At 34.2% G+C, this 18,838-nt stretch overlaps 1 protein-coding gene across 3 annotated transcripts in view; it reads right to left on the bottom strand.

The window, feature by feature from the left end:
- SS18 (SS18 subunit of BAF chromatin remodeling complex) overlaps positions 1-18,838 on the bottom strand; it is an 83,606-nt gene that overhangs the window by 43,281 nt on the left and 21,487 nt on the right. The gene's annotated exons all lie outside the window — the stretch shown is intronic.

The raw sequence follows: 18,838 nt of genomic DNA, 5'->3' as shown, positions 1-18,838 counted from the left end.
CAATGAAGGCCTCTAAATAAAGACCAATTGGAGTTTGGCCTGAGACGTATTATTGGCTAATCAATGAGAACCAGAGTGATTTGGGTTTAAGGCATGATTCTGAAGAAAAGAAATCTATCAGCGAACCCTAAGATATCCTGGGAGATTTCAGCAATGAAGACAAATTTGATATTTCCTTGGAGGAAAGAAAGAAAAGGAGGGAGTGAAGAAGGGAAAGAAAGGAAAGTAAAGGAAGGAAAGAAGGGCAAGTATAATAAATGTTTGCTATTGTGTTCCACCAATATAAAAAATTAGAGATGTAGCATGGCTTAAATTGTATATAGAAAGCAACTGAGAGCCTATGAAATCCGTCTCAGATATATAATAGCTGCATAATCCTGAGGAAGTCAACTTCTGGTGCCCTAGTCCAAAACTTCTTAAACTGTGAATCATAACTCCATATGGGACCATGTAATCAAATGCGTGTGGGGTAGGGGAAGGGTCAAGAAAAATTTGACAACAGTAAAAAATGCAATGAATCTGAGGTGCATCAAGCAGCATTTGCCTGCTGTAAACTTCATTCTGACTATATAACATGTGCACTTTGCATTATAAATGGACAAATACTGCCAAAACCTTAGCTCAGATTCAATATGAGAACTTAAGTAAAAATTTCTCAGGCAAAAGGATGTCACAAGTGGAAAAAGTTTAAAACGTCTTGTCCAAGCTAATTCAAGTTCTAAATGCAGAAAAAAGTTTCCTCATCTGGGAGTTTCCCATACCAATAAAATCACATGTCTATTCCCCTATCCCCCTATTTAAAAAACTTGAAATATACTTTCAATGTTGTCAATATAATAATAATTTTTTTTTAATTCCTAATCCTCAGGAGGAATTTAGACATTTTCTATAATATAAAAATATTTTTTATTTCCCCACATTTACTAAAATCACTTAGCAAATTGAAAGAATCCCTTCTACATATTACATACACCATCACAAATGTTCAATCACCCCTCAAATTCTCAATCTCTTTTTCTTCTCACTCCAATCTCTCCTCCTCCCCCCACTCCCTACCCCAGCAAGTCCCAAAGGGTAATTCTGAAATATTAAACTTCCTGGCTCAATAAGACATAATATGCCCTCTTCTAGTGATGTCACAGACTCAAGGGATGAATATTTTATCATTTATACTGAAGACTGTCCATAGGGATATAAAAATTGTCAGCTGAGGGCTTTGGAGGGCATCTAACAGAGCCAGAAGTACAGCATCACAGAAAATTACAGTTCTAGGACCCAAAAACAATGTAAGATATAAGAACAAGAAAATTCTTAATTCACACTAGGTTTATGTTCTTCTAGAATAAAACTGAAAATGTTATGAGGAACCTTCTAATCCTGAACGTGAATTAAAAACATATAAAATAGATTTTATAAGCTTAAAATGAGTGAAGTTTTATAAATTACAATATTTAATAAAATCACAGCTCAAGTTTTCACAATTTTCACATTTCTTTTTTTGTTTTCTCATATTTCAAATTCATTCAACAAACATTTATTTAGTATCTACTATCTAAACAGCCATGTCAATAGCCTCCTGAATGTATCTGATCATAAAAGCAAAGTAGAAATGAGACTGTAAGTAGTGAACAAGAGATTTCCTGAAATTACATGGTACTACAGAGTAAATAGTCACAAAGTCCTACTCTTGATACTTCAATCAGTTTCCTAAAAGGCAAAGTATTAAGAGATGCATTATCTATCAATAGACGACCACTAGCTGAGGAAACTCTTTGGTCATGACTACTCTTAAAGGAAAAAACTGCTTGTCATTCTTTGAGGATGGAGGGGAGATCTTCAATGGTTGTTCTCTGTAAACAAGAGTAACCATCTTACAATAGTGTCTATTGGTGTAAACAAGCAATCAACATCCATTTCTCTATATTTGGATATTACTTCCACCCTAGTTCTACAAGGTTAATTAAATTAAAACCTGCCCTAAAAGGCAACAAATAAGTTGAAATCTATATTTTCTTTCTTTGAAAGAAAGGAATTATCCTGTCTTTCTTTGAAGGTCAACTGGGACTAAACTGTGCTTGCCTTTTTTTTTTAAACGCTTCATTTTATTCTACAAATACTGCTAAGAAATGACATGCTGTTAGTATTTTGACTTTCTCCTGTTGTTTGCTTGCTTGCTTGTTTTTTTCTTTCCCATTTCCCCCCCCCCCTTTTCATTCAATTTTTCTTGTGCAGCATGATAAATGTGGGAAAATATTTAGAAGAATTACACATGTTTAACCTATATATTGGATTACTTGTTGTCTAGGGGAAGAACAGGTAAGGGGGGGAGGGGAAAAAAAATGTGTAACAAAATGTTTTCTAAGGGTGAATGCCAAAAAATATTTTGCATGTATTTTGAAAATTTAAAAACTATTATTTTTTTTTTTTAATGAAATGACATGTAGTAAGAGCCTATTTAACTTTCAGAGGAAACTTAAGGATTAGAGTTCTTATCATGTCTTATAACATATGACTAAAGCTCCTATCTAATTTATGCCCTAAATTTCAGATTGTGGGTCTTTTGTTCCAGGATAGGACTATGTGAGCCCATCTCTTTTCTGCCCTGAGTGGCAAAATAGCAGAAAAGGAAACTAAAGGTACTAAATTTAAGTTTTCAAAACATCTTTAAACTCTGACTTGGCTGTTAGTAATCCAAATGTTCAATGGGTGAACATCTTATTAGAGAAAGTGAATGAAGAAACAAAATTATCATTTTTTTAAAGATGATATGAGATTCTAAATACAGAATTCTAGAAGATCAACTAAAATTTAACTGAAACAACAGTTTCAGCAAATTTGACAAAAGATAAATCCACATAAAAAAAAATCAGTATTTCTAAATGTTAACAACAAAACCCAAAAAGTAAAATTCCATTCAAAAAAATTTTAGAATTCATCTAACATTTGAGAGTCTACCCACCAAGGCACACACAGAAATTATATGAATACAACTATAAAATGCTCTTTTGGTATATCATGACAGACTATTTAGGAAGATAGTGACTGTTTGTCTTTGAAATGTGGCAAAAGAATTTAAAATGACAATACCATTTTACTTCCTCAGCATCATGTCAATAAAACTAAATTGCTTTTAGAATTAGAACAAATAATAAAACACGTCTACGTCTAAAAAAGCCAAAAAGTTAAGAATCTCAGCAAAATAATAGAGAAAAAAAGTGAAAAAGAGGAAGGTCTAGCTGTACAAATTTTCAACAGTATTATAAAGCAAGAGTCATAAAAATAATTTGAAAAATCCATCAATGAAGCAGAATAGATATGTAATCTACAATAAACCCAAAGACTTCACCTACTAAGGTAGATCTAGGCAGCTCCCATAGCACAGTGTCTAGAATAAAAGATCTAGAGTCAAGAAGCTGTAAAGTTCAGATGTAGCCTCAGACACATACTGCATGACCCCCAGGGCAAATCACTTAACCTTGTCTGCCTTAGTTTCCTTATCTGTAAAATGAGCTGGAGAAAGACATGGCAAACTATTTTAGCATCTTTGCCAAGAAAACTCCTAATAATGTCATATGACAAACAATTTGTTGATGTTTCAACAACAAAAACTGTCGAAGTATGATTTGAAAAAAATTGCTAAGGAAACTGAAAGAGTTGCAGAAATTAGGATAAGACTAACATCTCACATCATATACTAAGTCAAGCTATAAACAGATATGCCGGGACTTCCAGTTAAGATGGCGGAGAGGAGGCTCACAGCTGCATAAGCTCCGCGCTTTCTCTCACTATCCACTTCATTACAAGCCTCTGAATTAATGCTTGACTGAAAAAAACCCACAAATAGTTACCAAGAGAAGCCATCCTTGAGATCCGCCAAGAAAGGTCTGTCTTTACTGGAGGGCTGGGACGGTTTTAGATCGGGCGCAGGCTGAGGGCAGCGGCAGTGAGAGCACGGGAGCAGACTGGAGAGGGGGTGGGGAGTGATCGCAGCCGTCTCTGCGGGGAGAGCTTCGCTACAGGTTTGGATACTTTGCTCCAGCAGCGAGTCAGCAGCCCAGCAGAGAAGCTAAAAACACCGGGGCTGAAGAACACAACCCCAAACAGCTGGAGTCTCCCGGGACCTGGACGCCCCCCTCTCCCCCCCCTCAGTGACTCAGCACGCTCTGGGATCTCAGAGCGCAGGCGCAGCACAGTCCTGCTAGTGCCTCACTGCTGCCCCCTGCAGTCTGTAGAGGAAGCTCGATAACACACCCAGCCCCCCCCCCCCCCAAAGAAAGACTCCAATTTTTTCTGTTTTTCTTTGGTAGTTTGTCTCTGATTAATAGACAGAATGAGCAAGAAGCTGAAGAGGACTTTAACCCTTGACAGCTTCTACACAGATAGAGAGCAGACTCTAAATCCTGAGGAGACTAAAAACAGACAGTTCCCAGGTGAATCCCCAAAGGAGGAGATCATCTGTTCCTCAGCACAGATGAACCTCATAGAAGTAATTAAAAAGGCTCTCACAAGGGAGCTAGAAGAAAAATGGGGAAAGCAGAGTGAGGCTTGGCAAAAGGAGAGGGAAGCTTGGGAAAAGGAGAGGGAGGCTTGGCAAAAGAGCCTGGAGAAAGTTAAAGAGAGAGTGGATAAAGAAGTAAAATCCTTGAAAAATAGGATTAGTGAACTGGAAACAGAAAACAGCTCTCTAAAAAACAAAATTGGCGAAATGGAAAAAAATTCCACAGAACAAAAGAACTCAATTGGACAATTAGAGAAAGATTTTTAAAAAGTGAGTGAAGAAAATACTTCACTGAAAATCAGAATTGAACAAGTGGAATTGAATGACTCGAGGAGACAAGAAGAATCAGTCAAGCAAATCCAAAAAAATCAAACAATGCAGAAAAATGTGAAATACCTTCTGGGGAAGACAACAGACCTGGAAAACAGATCTAGGAGAGACAATCTGAGAATCATTGGACTTCCAGAAAAACATGATGAAAAAAAGAGCCTGGACACTATTTTCCAGGAAATTATCAAAGAGAACTGCCCAGAAGTCATAGGAACAGAGGAAAAAATAAACATTGAAAGGATTCATCGATCACCCACTGAAAGGGATCCTAAAATCAAAACACCAAGGAATATAGTGGCCAAATGCCAGAACCCTCAAATGAAGGAAAAAATACTGCAAGCAGCTAGAAAAACCCAATTCAAGTATCAAGGAGCCACAATAAGGATCACCCAGGATCTGGCAGCATCCACATTAAAAGATCGAAGGGCCTGGAATATGATATTCCGAAAGGCTAAGGAACTTGGTATGCAACCAAAAATAACTTACCCAGTGAGAATGAGCATCTTTTTCCAGGGAAGAAGATGGACATTCAACGAAGTAAGGAAATTTCATCTATTTCTGATGAAAAAACCAGAACTTAACAAAAAGTTTGATCTACAAATATAGAACTCAAGAGAAATCTAAAAAGGTAAAGATTAATCTTGGGAACTATATTTTGAATATATAGATGTATAAAGAATACATGTATACCTTGTTCTAGAAATTGATGTGGAAAGGCCATTGTATCAGAAAAAGGGTAAAGTGGGGGTAGTACATCTCATGAAGAGGCATAGGAAACCTATTATATCTGAGAGAAAGAATGGAGGGGGATGAATATAGTGGGTATCTTACTGCCTTCAGAATTGGCTTTAAGTGAAAAATCTTAAGACATATTCAATCTATGGTGAAACTTCTCCCACCTCATTGAAAAGTGAGAAGGGAAAAGTGAAAAGGGAAGGAATAAGCTAAGCGGAAGGGAATACGGAAACTGGGAGGGAAAGGGGTAAGATAGGGGGAGGAACTCTAAGGCGGGGGGAGGGATACTAAAAAGGGAAGGCTGTGAGAAGCAAGTGGTGCTCACAAGCTTAATACTGGGAAGGGGGGGAAAGGGGAAAGAAGGGAGAAAAGCATAAACCGGGGTTAACAAGATGGCAAGTAATACAGAATTGGTCATTCTAACCATAAATGTGAACGGGGTAAACTCCCCCATAAAGAGGAAGCGGTTAGCAGAATGGATTAAAAGCCAGAATCCTACAATATGTTGTTTACAGGAAACACACCTGAAGCGGGGAGATACATGCAGGTTAAAGGTAAAAGGTTGGAACAAAATCTACTATGCTTCAGGTGAAGTCAAAAAAGCAGGGGTAGCCATCCTGATCTCAGATCAAGCTAAAGCAAAAATTGATCTAATTAAAAGAGATAAGGAAGGGCACTATATCTTGCTAAAGGGTAGCATGGATAATGAAGCACTATCTATATTAAACATATATGCACCAAGTGGGGTAGCATCTAAATTCTTAAAAGAGAAACTAAGAGAGCTGCAAGAAGAAATAGACAGTAAAACTATAATAGTGGGAGATCTTAACCTTGCACTCTCAGAATTAGATAAATCAAACCACAAAATAAATAAGAAAGAAGTCAAAGAGGTAAATAGAATACTAGAAAAGTTAGATATGATAGATCTCTGGAGAAAATGTAATGGAGACAGAAAGGAATACACTTTCTTTTCAGCAGTTCATGGAACCTATACAAAAATTGACCATATATTAGGACATAAAAACCTCAAACTCAAATGCAGTAAGGCAGAAATAGTAAATGCATCCTTTTCAGACCACGATGCAATGAAAATTACATTCAACAAAAAACCAGGGGGAAGGAGACCAAAAAATAATTGGAAACTAAATAATCTCATACTAAAGAACGATTGGGTGAAACAGCAAATCATAGACATAATTAATAACTTCACTCAAGAAAACGATAATAATGAGACATCATACCAAAATGTATGGGATGCAGCCAAAGCGGTAATAAGGGGAAATTTCATATCTCTAGAGGCCTATTTGTATAAAATAGAGAAAGAGAAGGTCAATGAATTGGGTTTGCAACTAAAAATGCTAGAAAAGGAACAAATTAAAAACCCCCAGTCAAACACTAAACTTGAAATTCTAAAAATAAAAGGAGAGATCAATAAAATTGAAAGTAAAAAAACTATTGAATTGATTAATAAAACTAAGAATTGGTTCTATGAAAAAAACAACAAAATAGACAAACCCTTAGTAAATCTGATTTAAAAAAGGAAAGAGGAAAATCAAATTGTTAGTCTTAAAAATGAAAAGGGAGAACTCACACTAACGAAGAGGAAATTAGAGCAATAATTAGGAGTTACTTTGCCCAACTTTATGCCAATAAATTCGACAACTTAAATGAAATAGAAAAATACCTCCAAAAATATAGCTTGCCCAAACTAACAGAGGAAGAAGTAAATATTCTAAACAGTCCCATCTCAGAAAAAGAAATAGAACAAACTATCAATCAACTCCCTAAGAAAAAATCCCCAGGACCAGATGGATTTACATGTGAATTCTACCAAACATTTAAAGAACAATTAACTCCAATACTATATAAACTATTTGAAAAAATAGGGATTGAAGGAGTCCTACCAAACTCCTTTTATGACACAGACATAGTACTGATACCTAAACCAGGTAGGCTGAAAACAGAGAAAGAAAATTATAGACCAATCTCCCTAATGAATATTGATGCTAAAATCTTAAATAAAATATTAGCAAAAAGATTACAGAAAATCGTCACCAGGATAATACACTATGACCAAGTAGGATTTATACCAGGAATGCAGGGCTGGTTCAATATTAGGAAAACTATTAACATAATTGACTATATCAATAACCAAACAAACAAAAACCATATGATCATCTCAATAGATGCAGAAAAAGCATTTGATAAAATCCAACATCCATTCCTAATAAAAACACTTGAGAGCATAGGAATAAATGGACTTTTCCTTAAAATAGTCAGGAGCATATATTTAAAACCATCAGTAAGCATCATATGCAATGGGGAAAAACTGGAACCTTTCCCAGTAAGATCTGGAGTGAAGCAAGGTTGCCCACTATCACCATTATTATTTAATATCGTATTAGAAACACTAGCCTCGGCAATAAGAGTCGAGAAAGATATTAAAGGAATTAGAGTAGGCAATGAGGAAACCAAACTATCACTCTTTGCAGATGATATGATGGTATACCTAGAGAACCCCAGAGATTCTACTAAAAAGCTATTGGAAATAATTCATAATTTTAGCAAAGTAGCTGGCTACAAAATAAATCCCCATAAATCCTCAGCATTTTTATACATCACCAACAAAACCCAACAGCAAGAGATACAAAGAGAAATTCCATTCAGAATAACTGTTGATACCATAAAATATTTGGGAATCTATCTACCAAAGGAAAGTCAGGAATTATATGAGCAAAATTATAAAAAAGTCTCCACACAAATAAAGTCAGACTTAAATAATTGGAAAAATATTAAGTGCTCTTGGATCGGCCGAGCGAACATAATAAAGATGACAATACTCCCTAAACTAATCTATTTATTTAGTGCTACACCAATCAGACTTCCAAGAAAATATTTTATTGATCTAGAAAAAATAACAACAAAATTCATATGGAACAATAAAAAGTCGAGAATCTCAAGGGAATTAATGAAAAAAAAATCAAATGAAGGTGGCCTAGCTGTACCTGATCTAAAATTATATTATAAAGCAGCAGTCACCAAAACCATTTGGTATTGGCTAAGAAATAGATTAGTGGATCAGTGGAAAAGGCTAGGCTCACAAGACAGAATAGTCAACTATAGCAATCTAGTGTTTGACAAACCCAAAGCCCCTAACTTCTGGGAAAAGAATTCATTATTTGATAAAAACTGCTGGGATAATTGGAAATTAGTATGGCAGAAATTAGGCATGGACCCACACTTAACACCATATACCAAGATAAGATCAAAATGGGTCTATGACCTAGGCATAAAGAACGAGATTATAAATAAATTAGAGGAACACAGAATAGTTTATCTCTCAGACTTGTGGAGGAGAAAGAAATTTGTGACCAAAGATGAACTAGAGACCATTACTGATCACAAAATAGAAAATTTTGATTACATCAAATTAAAAAGCCTTTGTACAAATAAAACTAATGCAAACAAGATTAGAAGGGAAGCAACAAACTGGGAAAACATTTTCACAGTTAAAGGTTCTGATAAAGGCCTCATTTCCAAAATATATAGAGAACTGACTCAAATTTATAAGAAATCAAGCCATTCTCCAATTGATAAATGGTCAAAGGATATGAACAGACAATTTTCAGAGGATGAAATTGAAACTATTACCACTCATATGAAAGAGTGTTCCAAATCATTATTGATCAGAGAAATGCAAATTAAGACAACTCTGAGATACCACTACACACCTGTCAGATTGGCTAAGATGACAGGAAAAAATAATGATGTTGGAGGGGATGCAGGAAAACTGGGACACTAATGCATTGTTGGTGGAGTTGTGAACGAATCCAACCATTCTGGAGAGCAATCTGGAATTATGCCCAAAAAATTATCAAATTGTGCATACCCTTTGATCCAGCAGTGTTTCTATTGGGCTTATATCCCAAAGAAATACTAAAGAAGGGAAAGGGACCTGTATGTGCCAAAATGTTTGTAGCAGCCCTGTTTGTAGTGGCTAGAAACTGGAAAATGAATGGATGCCCATCAATTGGAGAATGGCTGGGTAAATTGTGGTATATGAATGTTATGGAATATTATTGTTCTGTAAGAAATGACCAGCAGGATGAATACAGAGAGGACTGGCGAGACTTACATGAACTGATGCTAAGTGAAATGAGCAGAACCAGGAGATCATTATACACTTCGACAACGATATTGTATGAGGACATATTTTGATGGAAGTGGATTTCTTTGACAAAGAGACCTGAGTTTCAATTGATAAATGACGGACAAAAGCAGCTACACCCAAAGAAAGAACACTGGGAAACGAATGTGAACTATCTGCATTTTTGTTTTTCTTCCCGGGTTATTTATACCTTCTGAATCCAATTCTCCCTGTGCAACAAGAGAACTGTTCGGTTCTGCAAACATATATTGTATCTAGGATATACTGCAACATATCCAACATATAAAGGACTGCTTGCCATCTAGGGGAGGGGGCGGAGGGAGGGAGGGAGGGAGGGGAAAAAAAATCGGAATAGAAATGAGTGTCAATATAAAGTAATTATTAAATAAAAATTAAATTTTTAAAAAATAAATAAATAAATAAATGAGTCCCCCCAAAAAAAAAAGAAAAAGAAAAAAGAAAATCCTGCAATTATATCTATCAATTCAATTATATTTATTCAAAAAAATTTTATAGGCTTATCATCTCAATGGGCAACACTTATGGGAAAAGAGCTTTATGCAATTATTTTGTTATTAGGTCAAATTCCTTTTAAATCTTTCAATCTTTATATTGTCTACGCCTTTTAGATTGTGATTGATGATAAAGAAATATGCTATAGAAAATTGTTTATAAAAGCATTAGTTTTCTTTTCAGATTTTCATCAAAGATACCCTAATTTTGATGTATAGAGATGGTTCTTCTAAACATTTTAGAGATAAAAAAATAAACACATAATGTAGGCTGGTAGTGTTAGCAAAAAGTATGCCTGGAACATTAGCCACTAACAACTGTATTTTTTTAAAATTTTTTCAATTTTAAACATTTTGTTAATATCTTTTGTTTTGATATCCTTTCCCTCTCCAGCAAGCCATTCTTTATAATAAAGTACAGAAATAGGAAGAGAAAAAAAAAAGCAGTGAAGCAAAACCCACAAACCACTGTTTGAAAGCATATATAATATTCCATAGCTATAGCTTCCATCTCTGTAAAGCTAGGAAATAACTTTTTTTTTCCAGAGCTCTTTTACTGGGCCAACTTTGATTATTATAATTCCTTGCATTCCATTTCATGTTTTGTATTCTTTTATTTACATAGTTGTTCTTATGGATCCTATTTTCTTGGTGCCATTTACCAAACTCTGCATTAGTTTGCATGAGAAAATCAAACAACCACCATTTAAGCATGGAGAATATAAATATAATGAATAAAATAATCCCTACTTGCAAAAAGCTTTCATTCTAACAGAAGACAGATATCAATATATGCAGGCAATATGTAGAGAAGAAACACTCATTGGAATTTATGAAAAATGTGCATTGTCCAACCACGGCATGAACAGAATGATAAGTTCTACAACTTAAGTCTATTTTTGTTAAGTACCACAGATAGAAAATGAACCAGAATCATATGAAGTACATTTGGAAAATTACAAAACTCTGTCTTTAAATACCAACATTATTGTGGTGAACTTCACAGGCACTATAAGAAAAAGCATAGCATGAAAGAGAGTGTTAGACTTCAAAGTCAGAAATGAGGAGTAAAATTCTATCCCACTAGCTCTCTGCATAGAACAAAGCCACTGATATTTTCTAAGCTTTAATTTCTTCATTCATAAAAAAGAAATGATAATATCTGAAGTCTCTGCCTCACAGAATAAGAATCAAATAAGATATAAATTTTGGCTACAAATCGGAAACTTAATCCTAAAAAGAATGAAAATTGTGGGGAACCCAAAAGGTATTAGAAAGACATAAAGGAAACTTTAAGTTAGCTGCAGACTTCTGATAATAATACATCTAGTACAAGAAGTAATGGGAGGGAAGGAGGGAAAGAGGAAGAGAGTGAGAGAGGGAGGTAAGAAACTGATTACACAGTAAGAACAAGAGATGAGAGAAACATCCTGAAAGGTACCATTAGTTAAAAAGTCTAAAGAAAGGCCTTTAATCCATCAGAAATACTCTCTTCAGAAAAACCTGGAATGAACAGATGCCAAGTGAACAGAACCAGAAGAACACTGTACATAGTAAAAAAAACCAAACCAAAACATTGTGCAATGATCAACTATATCTCTTCTCAGCAATGCAATGATCCAAGGCAATCACAAAGGATTTGATGGAAAATAATGGCCTCAGCCAGCAAAAGAATTATGAAGTCTGAATGCAAATCAAAACATGCTATTTTCACTTTTTTTTTCCTTTCGAGTGGTTCCCCTTTTGTTTCTGAGTCATGTTTCACAACATAACTAATATGGAGATGTTTAACACAATTATACACGTATAACATATCAGACTGCCTGCTGTATTAGAGAGGAGGGAAAGAAGAGAAAAAAATTTGGAGCTCAAAAATCTTACAAAGATCAATGCTGAAAACTGTCTTTACATATTATTAGAAAAAAGATAAAATGGTATTAAATTAAAAAATAAATACATAAACAAATCCTCTCTGAATAATGTATCACATAAAATATGATACCCAACTAAATATGAATGGATGGGTGAGAATCAAATTATAGATACATTAAAATATCACAGAATAAAAACCTTTTCTATCTGGAATCATATGGGATTAAATCATTGTACACAGAATAGTATTTTGACTAACAAATATTTATCTCTTCCCATTAAGCAACAAAGTCGTAATTCTAACTATTTAGAATGAAAATTTTCTAAATACATGATATTTAAATCATTTTAACCTTGATAATTAAATTTTAACCTTGATATCTCTGATAAAGGTCTCATTTCTCAAATATAGAGAAGCCCGTCAAATTTATAAGAATACAAGTCATTCCCCAATTGACAAGTGTTCAATGGCTATGAACACAAAGTTTTCAGACAAAGAAATCAAAGGTATTAATATTCATATGAAATGCAGATTAAAACAACTTTAAGATGCCATCTTACACCTATCAAATTGTTAACATGACAGAAAAGAAAAATGATAAATATTTGAGAGGACACAAGTATATTAGCAAAGTTGAGAACTGATCCAAAGAGCTATAAAACTATACAAAATCCTTTGGTCCAGTAATACAACTAACTAGGATTCCCAAAGAGATCAAAAAGAAGGATGAAAGAACTACTTGTCAAAAAAATTTCATAGCAACTCTTTTTGGAGTGGCAAAGAATTGGAAAATGAAAAGAAGGGACTGAATGATCAAACAAGTTATCGTATTGTGATTGTAATGGATACACTATTGTACTATAAAAAATAACAAGCAAGATGATTTCAAATGTGGATTTACATGAATGCATGCAAAGTGAAGACAGCAGAACCAGAACAACAACATGCACAATAACAACGATATAGTTATGATGATCAACTGTTAATGATTTCGCTAATTTCAGCAATACAAATGTCAAAGAAAATTCCAATGTACCAAAGATGGAAAATACCATGAACCTTCACAGAAAAAAACTGATGAAGTCTGAATGCAGATTAAAGATAGTATTTTTCACTTCTTTGTTGTTTTTTTTGTCTGTTTTCTTTTACAACATGACTGATATGAAAATCTGTTTTGCATGATTTTACATGTAATCAAATTATTTATTTCAGAGCGAGAAGAGGGGAGGTACAGAATTTGGAACTCAAATTTTTTAAAATGAATGTTAAAAATTGTTTTTATATATTACTGGGGAAAAAATTTAAAGAAATTTATCTTGGTAATTATGGGTAGTATCATTAGGAATAACCATTATTTTTACATTATATTTTACTGAAATTGTTACTATCTAGATCACAGAGAGGCTAAATTTTGGAATTTTGAAGTACTTAAGAATTTATAATTTAGTGCCTACTAAGGCATATCAAAAAGTTTGCTTCTTAAGATTCTGTGAGCCCAGACAATGATACTTTTTAAAGTCTTATTTTTCTCTTATTTTGCTATTATTCAGTGATAGCACAATACAGTCAATGGAATATTTGGACTCCAGTCATCAAGACCACAGTTTGGATCCTGCTTTAGACACAAGCTCTATGATCCTGAGCAACTAAACTATATAACCTATCTAAATTACCTTTCTCATTTGTAAAATGGGACCAATATTAACACCTACTTTACAGTGTTGCTATGAGGAACAATAATGAATATAAAATGATTTCTACATCTGAAACTGCTCCATAAATGATTGTTCTCAATGCACAGTCTTTTCCCCCTTCTGATTTATGACCTCTAATCTGTTCATTAAGAATATATTAGAATTTGGTACAAAATAAAATAAATTCAATGTTATGAATCTTAGAGTTTATGAGTTTCAAGTACCTGATATTTCTGTTATCAATCTTAGCTACTAGTGGCTTATTTGGCTCAGTTCTTGACATTATACATTATCTAAATAGGGAAGCGTTTTTAATCTTTTTATGTAATTAAATCATAAGTTTAATTAAAAAGTTAACATTAACTTTTTCAATCAAGATAGATAAGGTGAAATACATTAAAGTGACTTTCTTTAATAAATAATTTTTAGACTGTGCATACCCTTTGATCCAGCAGTGTCTCCATTGGGTCTGTATCCCAAAGAGATATAAAAAAGGGAAAGGACCCAAGTATGCAAAAATTTGTAGCAACCTTTTTTGAAGTGTCAAGAAAATAGAAACTGAGTGGATGCCCATCAATTGAGGAATAGCTGAATAAGTTGTGGTATATGAATGTAATGGAATATTATTGTTCTATATGAAATGATAAGCAGGATGATTTCAGAAAGGGCTAGAAAGGCTTACATGAACTGATGCTAAATGGAGTAGAACCAAGAGAATATTGTACACAGCAATAACAGGATTATGTAATGATCAACTGTGATGAACATGGCTTTTTTCAACAACGAGGTGGTTCAAGGCAATTCCAATAGACTTGTGATGGAAGAGCCATACAAATCCAGAGAAAGAACTATGAAGACTGAATATGAATAAAAGCACAATATTTTCAATTTTGCTGATGTCACTGTTTGCTTTTCTCGTTTTTTTTTTTTTCCTTTTTTGATCTGATTTTTCTCATGCAGCAGGGAAACATGTTTAGAACTGCATGTGTTTAACCTATATTGCATTATTTGTTGTCGAGGGGAGAGGGAAAAAATTTTGGAACACAAGATTTTGAAGGGGTGAAGATTGAAAACTATCTTTGCATACATTTTGAGAAATAAAGAGCTATTTTTTTTAAATAATAATTTTTTAAATGTTTTAAGGAAGTTATACTAGAAAACAACTGAAATTCTTCACCAAGACCCAGCGTTATCAATTGTTATCAATTATTGTCTATTCCCTAAAATGTATATGAAGCTTTCTCTGTACCTTATATACTAAACTGTTCTATTCCCAAATTAACTTGTTTCTTCTGGGGAAACAGAACAGGCAGAGTAGACTGAGTATTTAATATGAATCCAAAGATTCAGGTGCAAGCACAAACTTTCCCAAATATTAGTATAAATGGGAAGACATTTATATAGTATTTACTTTGCACCAGATACTGTGCTAAGTCCTTTACAATCTCATTTGAACCTCACAACAACCCTACAAGGTAGGTGCTCTTATCTCCTTTTTTTACAATTGAAGAAACTGAGGCAAAAAGTTTTTTTTTTTTTTAAACTGACTTGCCTAGAGTTCCATAGCTAGTAAGAGTATAAACCTAAATTTGAACTAAAGTCTATCTTACTCTAGGCTTAATCATTATGTTTACTAAGACAGGAAGACAAGGCTAGACAGCAGTTTGTTTGGAAGAGATATGGAAATTTTACTGAACTGCAAATTCCCAAACCAGTAGTATATTGTGGCAACCAAAAAAGATAATGTGATCGGCATTAAGAGAAACTCAGCTTCCAGGAATAAGGTGATAAGTCTCTGTATACTTTGCCATTCTTGGACCTTATCTGAGATATTTTTGTTCAGTGTGTGGATTAAAACAGTACAATAATCCAAGGACAACCAGAATGGCAAAAGAAAAGCAAGTCATATAAAGTATCAAGTGTGAAAGAATTAGATGTAACTAATTTTTAGTTGTTAGTTTTTTTTTAATTTAACTTGGAGAAAAGAACATTTTAAAAGAATATAACTACCTTCCAATATCTAAAGAACTCTCTTGTAGAGAAGGTATTGGACTTTTTTCTCTAGCAAAAGAGGACAAAACAAAGAGTAATGGCTGGCAAATTTGTTATTCAGTCATATCTTACTCTTCATGACCCAAATAGGGATTTTCTTAGCAAAGATACCATAATGTTAAACGCTTTCTTTTTCCAAGGAATTTGATGAATGAGGGAACTGAGGCAAACACAATTAAGTCACACTGCTAGTAAGTAGACCAGATCTAAGACCAGATTTGAATTCAGAAAGAGGAGTCTTCCTGATTCCTGGCCTGTTGCACTATCTATCCATCGTGCCACCCAGCTACATAGAAAAAGGTCCTAACATTTGGGGCTGAGAGTGAACAAACATTAAGATGGCTAAGGAGAAGAAAACTATATTCAATTCACCACTACAATACTAAAAATGTGATCTGGACACAACCCCTAAAGTCAAAAAACAGTCAAGAGTCATATCCCTCAAAGGGCAAAAGTGAAAATATAAATGAAAAGCTTCCAGCAAAATAAATAAATAAATAAATGAAATAAAAAGAGCCAAGGCAAAGAAAAATAATTAGAATTTCTTAAATAATAGAAAATTTTTGAAAGAATTTTAAAATTACATTATAATAGCAATGAAAGCTATGGAAGAGAACTGCAGAGGCTCTGTAATATCAAGCAGGGTGTGGTAATAAGTGTCAACTGACAGCTTTCACCCATTACCTATTTCTATCTAGGTCATGGACCAGGAAGGAGAGATTCCAAGGGGAAACTTCTGAAGTAAGGTTCTCTCAAAGACCTTGAGGCAGTCTGCTTAGAAAGGAGGAAATTCTGCAACTAGATAACACAGTGCATAAAGCTCCAGCCCTGGAGTCAGAAGAATCTAAATTCAAATGGGCCTTAGACCCTTAACACTTCCTAGCTGTGTGACCCTGGGCAAGTCACTTAATCCAATTGCTCAGCAAAAAAAGAGAGAGAAAAAACTCTCGAAGTTCTAAAGTGAGCACATACATTGTGGTTCAGATCCAAAGAGCACAACAGAGTCTCAATTTCTAATACATTTCGAAGCCTGCAGAGGAACAACCAGGGCAGTAATCCAAGAGCAATGGGGTGTCTATATGGCTCCCATTATGAACAAGCTGAGTTTTCCAGCTGACCGAAAGGATGTTATCCAACAGCATCTAACTTAGCTTAGACCCAAACACAGGTCAGAAACTTGCAAAGATCAGACACGGAGAAGATGGATGAGGGGCAGCAATCAGATCTTTCCCTAGATCTGACCACTCTGGGGGCTCTGAAAACTTGCAGGTCCCCAATCCAAGCAATCCTTGAGAAGTCCGAATAATGTAACGTCCCCAATCCAAGCAATCCTTGAGAAGTCCGAATAATGTAACACTCAACATCCCAAGAAAACAGCAGCAGAAGCATGCCAGATCTTCCCTCCAAAAATATGCAAAGCATAGCCCTAACACCAAATCTAAAGTCAAAAAGGAGTTTAGAAGAATGAGCAAAGAAAAAAAAATCCCACCATAAAAAAGGATGTTTTTTAGAATGATAGATTTTTTTAGCACAAACCCAGAAAAAAGAGACTCAGTGATCATAGTAATCTAGTGTTTGATAAACCCAAAGACCCCAGTTTTTGAGATTAGAACTCAGTATTTGACAAAAATAGCTGGGAAAGTTGGAAAAATAGCATGGCAGAAAAGAGACACTGACCAACACCTAACATCCTATATCAAGATAAAGTCAAAATGACTTCATAATTCAAACATAAAAGGAGCTACTATAAGTAAATTCGTCAAGAAAGGGATACACTGACTACCTGTCAGATCTTTGGAGAAGGAAGAGATCTGTGGCCAAAGAACTAGAGAATATTATGAAATGCAAAGTGGATAATTTTGATTACATTAAATTTAAAAATTTCTGTACAAACAAAACCAATATAGCCAAGACTGAAAAGGAAGCAGAAAACTAGGAAAAAAAGTTTACATCCAATGTTTCTAATAAAGGCCTCATTTCTAAAAATAAATAGAAAATTGACTCAAATTTATAATACAAGCCATTCCTCAATTGATAAATGTCAAAGGATATGAACAAACAATTTTTAGGTGTAGAAATTAAAGCCATTTCTAGTCATATGAAAAAATGCTCTAAATCGTTATTGATTAGAGAAATGCAAATTAAGGCAATTCTGAGACACCACTTCACACCTTTCAAATTGACTAAGATAACAGGAAAAAATATTGATAAATGTTGGAGGGCATGTGGGAAAACTGGCACACTAACACATTGTTGGTAGAATTGTGGATTGATTCAACCATTCTGGAGAGCAATTTCAACTATGCCCAAAGGACTATAAAATTTGCATACTTTTTGATCCAACAGAGTCTCTATTGAGTCTGCATCCCAAAGAGATCATAGAAGTGGAAGAAGAACCTACATCTGCAAAAATGTTTACAGCAATTCTTTTTGTAGAGACAAGGAAATAGAAACCAAATGGATGCTCATCAATTAGGCAATGGCTAAATAAGTTATGGCATACGAATGTTATGAAATATTATTGTTCTATAAGAATTGATCAGCAGGATAATTTCAGAGAGGCCTAGAGAGACAATGCTAAGTGAAGTGAAAAGAACCAAGAGAACATTGTACACAATAACAAGATTATGTCATGATCAATCACTGGAATGGATGTGGCTCTTTTCAACAATGAGATGATGCTAGGAAGGATGGAAAGAGCCATTCCAATCCAGAGAGAGAACTATGAAGATTAAATGTGGATAAAAACATAGTATTTTCACCTTTTTAAATTGTTGTTATTGTTTGCTTTTTTTTTTTTCTTTTTCATACTTTTTTTCTCCTTTGATCTGTTTCTTCTCATGCAACATGATAAATGTGGAAATATGTTTAGAAGAACTGCATGGGTTTTTTTTTTGTTTTTTTGTTTGGTTGTTTTTTTTTTTTTAATAATTATAACTTTTGATTGACAAAGCCCATGCCTGGGTAATTTTTTAC

This window comes from Antechinus flavipes, chromosome 1 (assembly GCF_016432865.1).
Source record: "Antechinus flavipes isolate AdamAnt ecotype Samford, QLD, Australia chromosome 1, AdamAnt_v2, whole genome shotgun sequence".
Taxonomy (NCBI): Eukaryota; Metazoa; Chordata; class Mammalia; order Dasyuromorphia; family Dasyuridae; genus Antechinus; species Antechinus flavipes.
This window is presented reverse-complemented; position numbering and strand designations above follow the sequence as displayed.